Source organism: Euprymna scolopes, chromosome 9 (genome assembly GCF_053919585.1).
Source record: "Euprymna scolopes isolate OS-2025 chromosome 9, ASM5391958v1, whole genome shotgun sequence".
In the NCBI taxonomy this organism is placed as follows: domain Eukaryota; kingdom Metazoa; phylum Mollusca; class Cephalopoda; order Sepiida; family Sepiolidae; genus Euprymna; species Euprymna scolopes.
The window spans coordinates 102,831,793-102,839,190 of NC_136490.1; positions in this window are offsets into that span (position 1 = coordinate 102,831,793).

Below are 7,398 nucleotides of genomic sequence, written 5' to 3' on the forward strand. Positions count from 1 at the left end.
ATTACAGTTAATGGCGTAATAGCAAGGAAAATTTTAACACAACTCGCATGAAGTAAAGAATAGATACCCCGTAGCAGACGAAGCGGTGCCAGGCGCACATTTCAACGAACACCGGTGATTCGACCTTGACATTTGCACAAGCACATGGCGTCAGTTGTTTTTAAACTCGTTAAATAGCAAACATGCTCGAATATTCACCAGTATTTTTTTAAAAATATATTTACAAAACCTTTGAAGATTTAAAAGAAAAAGTATATATTTACAAAACATTTTTTTTTTAAATAAGTAACAAAACGAACGTATTTAAATAAAATATATTTAAATAAACGGGTGTCTCTTTCTGTTTCGGATTTTTGCGACCAAGATTGATTTTTATGTGCCGTGTTTTGGGGGGTTAAAAAATTGCCTCGGCCTAAAAGGATTTCTCCTTCACTGACCACCGACATACATCGCACTGTAAATAAATATTGAATTGTATCAAAAACGCACAAAAAAGAAATGGCCAATACCGTATAGAATGAACCTTTTTTTACAAGTTTTATTCAAACAATCTTTATTTGAACTTTTTTTTTTAATCTTGCTCGCGAATATTCGTAAAAATGTAATATTTAAAAATATTATTTTGAAAATATATTAATTGTCGCTGAAGTTAATGTTTTAAAGAATAAATATTGAATTGTATTAAAAACGCACACAGGACCCCCAAAACACGGCACATAAAAATCAATCTTGGTCGCAAAAATCCGAAACAGAAATAGACACCCGTTTATTTAAATATATTTTATTTAAATACGTTCATTTTGTTTCTTATTTTTAAAAAATGTTTTGTAAATATATACTTTTTCTTTTAAATCTTCAAAGGTTTTGTAAATATATTTAAAAAAAAAATGCTGGTGAATATTCGAGCATGTTTGCTATTTGACGTGTTTCAAAACAACCGACGCCATGTGCTTGTGCCAATGTCAAGGTCGAATCACCGGTGTTAGTTGAAATGTGCGCCTGGCACCGCCAGGCGGCGTCGTCTGCTACGGGGTATCTATTCTTTACTTCATCCCACAACTCAAATATGATATATGATAATATAATATGATAATATAATATAAGATTCGACACTGAAACATTGGATAAAAAAAGATATGAAGTCCGGAGGAACGACTTGTTGGCACAGCTCCGCAAAAAAAAAAAACAAAAAAAACGAAGGTATTTATTTTGTAAACTATTTGTAATTGTTTAAGCGTTGGACGTAATTATACAAAATGTGTCTCTTAGTAGATTGTAAGTATTTCCAGTCATAGAGCAGATTGGAAAACAAATTAAGGTTTTAGGATGTCAGTTAGCTATATTCATAAAAAATGTGGAATTCGATTGATCTTTCTACATTTCTGCATTCAAGTTGCGTGGATCCTGTCATGAATGACCTCATATACAATAGATGATTTAATAAAAACAATACAGACCTGCAAATTAATCTGATTGGAAAGGAAAGAATCTAATTGTGTTGTATTATAATTTACAAATAGAAAATGTAATACAAGTTAAACACAGAGGGGCACGATGATAACAATCTATGAGGACCCCTGGTGGAAATTTTGTGGATTATTATTTTGTTAGAGGACGAACCAACAACAACTCCTTTACATATGATTTTAAAAGTATCACGTAACTGATATCTGGAAATTACACGAGGGAAATAATATTTATAAATTTGCGTTTAGTTTTATGGAATATTTATTGTATTTATAAATTTGCGTTTAGCTTATGGAAAATATATAGCAAATAATAATTTCTGTTAGTGTATATGTCTAATTTAATTTCTTTAAGCGCAATAATTAAGAGCGCTTAATATATCAGGTAAATATTTTTTTCTTCCTCGAAGAAATACTTCATTTTTCATAGGAATTGTTGTATTCACTCCAGTATAAACATATTGCCAGATAATTGCTATAAAATCTGGGATCTTTTTAGTTAATTGTTACTTAAGGAATAGCATATGTGCTGTTTAATTGCTCTTTTATTTGATATTCATCGTTCGTAACACCCCTATTCTGGTGAACACTTAAAATTTAGATAATCCTGTTTTAATAGCATTATTTATCATTGGAAAGGAAATTGACTGCTTCAAATTCCACCTTCAATTAAAAAAAAACTAGTTTTATAGTAAACTAGCTATGTAAATAATTGCCAAGAACTTAAGCAAACTGTGTCTTTTAATCAAGCTCTTGTGAAAATTATCGGCCATTATTTCAAAGCTTAAATAAGTGTTTATTATAAAGCCTATCTAGTGAAGATTTTATCGTTAGTAAATAGGTACGTGTGGCTGTGAATTAACTTTTATGCTATGGACAATCAAACGACACCACCATTTCTATCTGCGTGAGAGGAAGAGGAATTTCAAACCAACGACACGTACGTCCGGCATCATGGGATTCTATCGTGTGAAACCGAAAAGCGATGACGTGTTTTCGAGTCACATCCAATCTCAGCACGATGCCTTTTTAATGAAACGAATTCGACTATCGATTTTTTCTTCTATCCTGGTGTTCAATAGCAATAACATCCCTCCTCCGGTATACCATTCCTTTTTCAAATGGGTCTGCTTCTAGATCATCCACGATCGTTGCATACAAACTGGACAATTTCGAATTCTAGGTTTAATTAAAAAGTTCATTTTTAATGTACAATAATTATGCACAACTGAAGTAAGATCTCTCTTATAAGCTGATTTTCAGTCTAGTTCGTGAGATACGGTAGAGATTATGGGGGACGAGGACGAAATTGTTCCCACCTCTAAATTCATAATTTAGACTTTTTTTTTGTTTTCACATTTATCTTACTGCTTAAAATCTTAACTTTCAGATTATGAAAAAAAGTATTTTTTTATGATTTATCGTCAGAGATCAGTTTTGCAATTAAAACCTTCTACTAAACTGAACACGTATTTTACGACCATCACCAAGAAAAAAAAACTTGCTAGTCTCTTACGTGACCGATGATTATTCTCGTTTAAAAAAATAGTTAGAGTACATTTTTACTTTCTTTCAAATTCGATAACGAGTTTAAAGGTTTTCGAGTATGCTGTAAATGAATATCACAGTAATGTATTTCAGCGTCGGGGAAAAATGTCCAAAAATATTAAATTAAAAAATATTTAACTGCAACAGTTTATTATATAAGAAATACAAGTTTTTTATGCAGGGGATATAAGTAAAGGTATTTGACAATTCAACATCTCTTACTTTAAACATTTGATGCACATATTTCTCTTTACATTAACTTGGTTTTAATACGTTATTTTTAAATAATTATAGTCATACATTTTATATGAGAGAGACGGTGGAAGCAAAGTTAAGTAAGTTCCCTTCCTTACCCTTTTTTAGATGATCACGTAGAGAGTCGGAATATTTGATAATTTGATGGTCAAAAACACGTTTTCGGTTTAGTTGAACATGATAAAATCAAACTGATCCCCTACGATAAAATTCATAAACATTTTTTTCCAAATTTATTTTATTTTTAATCTGAAGAATGAGTTTGTAATCGATTAGATTAACATGAAAAAAGAAAAAAAAATGTATAAATTGTGGAATTTGAAGGTGGGGATCAATTTTCTAAACGCCTACGCCGGGAATATAATTGAAGTATTATTTAAACCTGCTAATTAACACTATTTGTTTTACCCATAGTACACTAATAATTTTGGTTATGAATCTTTAATGAAGGAAGTCAGAGTACCAAGACATCGCCATGCTACACGTGTTCCAAATCAGAAAGAGAAGAAACTACTTCTGATTAGGAGTAAACTGATTCTCACTATAAGTAGTCCTTGATGGGTTGCCATGTATATTTATAATTTGCATAGCTACTAAGTAATGAACTCGTGTTACGATTTGAAAGTGGTTTTACCGTTATTCTTTCGGACATAGACGGGGTCGACAAAGAAAAGTATTATATCTTATATATTCCGCTCTATCAGCCACTAAAAAAAAACTCTGTTTCATTGCACCAGTGTCGTATCGTTAAGCAAGATTTACAAGTACATTAATGGTATGTTCTTATAAACTTGCCACCGAGCGACCTAAATACTCCCGACTGATTCAACATGCAACAAAAGTTTATGCTTTTCACGGTTAGAGTCCTTAGATCTAATTTTAGACCCTCGGAATACTGGATTTGTTATTCCCTGTCTGATTTTTGCTCCCATGACTGGAATAAACATTTAAAATTAAATTTCCTGTAAACACCGATCTCGGCGTCCGAATACCCCACAGTCCCTCACTGGACATAAGCTAAATAGCAGTAACTCGTGTACAAGTGGTAAACTCCTTGTTCAGGGAGAACAAAATAATAATAGGTAAAAGAATAGGTTTACCACGAATTCTTGTGCGGTTTCTTTGTATTTATAATTTGATTATCACCTTCTCTCTCATTTTGTTTTACAACCGTGAATACATTTTTATATCTATTAAATATTAAATCGTTTATATTTGTTTAGCATACCGCTATTTTTCACAAGACAAACAATTTCTAAATGATTGGGTAATCTGCATAATCGTACCAGAAACATAACTCATATTCAATCGGCCTAATTTTATCCTACTTTGTTTATAATCATTTATTTCTTCGTTTCTAGTCCATAAGGGTTAGTATATATAATATTGTCAAGAGATGTTCAATGAGTTTGAAATATTTACTTATTCTGTATACCAGAAATATTATTCCTTTGTTTATTCTACGTAAACAGCAAATCGAGTAAAACGTATTTTTCATTCTCCATTAAAAAATGAAATAATTCATAGAAAAAAACTTGAAGTTGAAGACTAAGTGCACACTTTTCGTTATGCATCGATTACTTGGTGGTTTACTCTTTCACCTTCTTTTACTATGTTGTAACCAAAAACTAGATACAATTCTATTGAATGATTATACATTTTAGTAGGTTTATTAAATAAGAATATATTGTAAGACAAATTACCATTTGTAAACATTACACTAACAGTTTCTCTGAAAGGGTATTTATGCTATTGTATATATGATGTAATTAAACATATTTGATAATGCAACTAAACATTGTCTATGTAATTTCCGTACGCCAATATCGCGGTGAACGCCTTATTTCAACAGTATAGCATAGGTCGATTTTTATCTAAACATGTAAATCTTTCCAAACATTGACCGATATATCTTCGATACAATTTGCTTATAACAATGACTGATCGCTAGATGTACAAAAGCAAAAGAAAAATGTTTAAATCAGATAGAAATTAAAAATAAGAATATGAAAATATTGAACTTCAATTTCGATTAATTAATTCCTTGCTTCGCAGTTACTTGTAATATTCTTGATTTATTTATTCATTGACATTTTCTTCATTCGACTACAGCCATTTTATAATTATTATTTTCATTAAAGCATTAGATTTAAATATTTATGTCACGAGCTTGCAGATAAACACACAAAAAGGGATATATTAAATATTTATTAAAAATTGAACGAATTAAATACTTTTTTGAAAGCAATGTCAGAATATATTAATAAATTAATTAGATACAGTTACATAATTTTATTTTCTAAAAAAATGAATTTTAAACAGTTGAATGAACAAATAAATATTATTTTAATTAATTTCACGGTGGATGTATGAATTATTTTTCGGATTTTTGTTCTGGATCATAGCTTCCTTCAAAACTTGATTGTCTTGTCTTTGTTAGAAATGGGTATTCTTTTTGTTTTTTTAGCTTTTTCTAAATTTTTCGATGATTTATTTTTTTATTTTATGTAATTTTACCACATTTTATTGACGTTTCGTTTACCGTTTTTTCATTGTAATAAGCTTATAAATTTTTCAAGATATAACATAACTGAATATTTGCTGTTGTTTGAGATCTAGACGATTCATTGTGTTTGCTTTTCTCCTTAGTTAATGTACAAATTCTCTGTCCATTCATGTATACTTTATAAAGAGTCACGCCTTCACTCATATTTCTCGTATGCCTGTGTATGGTAGAGTTCATTCCTACAATACATATGCCATATGCTAGACCCTATTCCATTCAAATCTATTACATTGACAGCTTATAATACGATTTGAAGAAATTCTAACTATATATATATATATATATATATATATATACACCATCATCATCATCATCATCATCATGACCGGATCCTTTCCCGGACAAATGTGACTCTTCCTCTCCAGAGATTCCTGTCTTCCATCAGCTAGCTCAGATCTTCAAGTTTACAGTTGATGCCATGTGCTAATTGCTGGATGTACGTGGATCTAGGTCGTTGTTAGCTTGCGCGTTCGTGTCCTGGAGTCCATAGCAACACATCACTCACCAATTCATGCTTGCTCCTAAGTCAAAGACCAGCAAATTGTAGGCGTATTTCTCTAATGGTATTAGATATGGCAGGTAGGTAGCCATAAAGTTGCTTCTTCGTGGGAGGATTTTGCCAAGATATATTTAATACTGTTCGTAGCATACGGGTATAGGTAATGTCTAGTGTTCTTTCCAATCTTTTGGTGAGTGTCCAGGTTGTAGCACTGTAAACAAGTACAGCCTCTACCATTGCCCTGAAGAACTGCCTTTTCAGTGTGTTAGTTAGTCCCGAAGTCCATACTCAACTCAACCCATCCAATGCGGCCCATTCTTTTGAAATGCGAATTTCGATATCTCTCTCTGTAGGAGCTATGTTATTGCCCAGCTACGTAAACTCAGCGACGTTTTCAGTGTTGATCCAACCAGAGCCCTGATCTCTCCTTTCACATTGAAACTCAGAAACGTTGTTTTATCTGCATTAATGTGGAGACCAGTGTCATTTGCATACTTTTTTTTGCTTACTTAACACTGTTTGCGCATCAACAGTGTTGTTCGCGAACAAAGCAATATCGTCTACGTTATCTGCGTCAGTTATGTGGGCTGATTGATGACGTCTGTTTCTGGATTCATTTAGGGTAAAGCCTAGCGTGTTGTGTATATCAACAGAGGTACGAAGTACAAATCAAGACAGACAGTGGAAAGAAAAGAGGCAAGAGTATCTCCTTGCATAATCCCGGTACGGATGTCGAAAAATTATTTATATGCATACATACATACATACATACGTACACACCACCCACACCACACACACACACACCCACACACACACACACACACACACACATCATAAATAGGCGTAATATGTTTTAGACTAAGCTAACGGAAAGAGAAAATAGAAATTTAATTAAAGATGAAAAACAATTTCATCAGAAATTGTGGTAAAGGTAGACATCATGAAACAAGGGGAATAAATAAATCTGTTTTTCGGCAAGTGTTAAAAGTTCTCTGAAAATAGGCGATTCATCAAAAATATAGTAACGTTTGTTTTTTTCCATTTTACTAAACTTGTACTCCTGG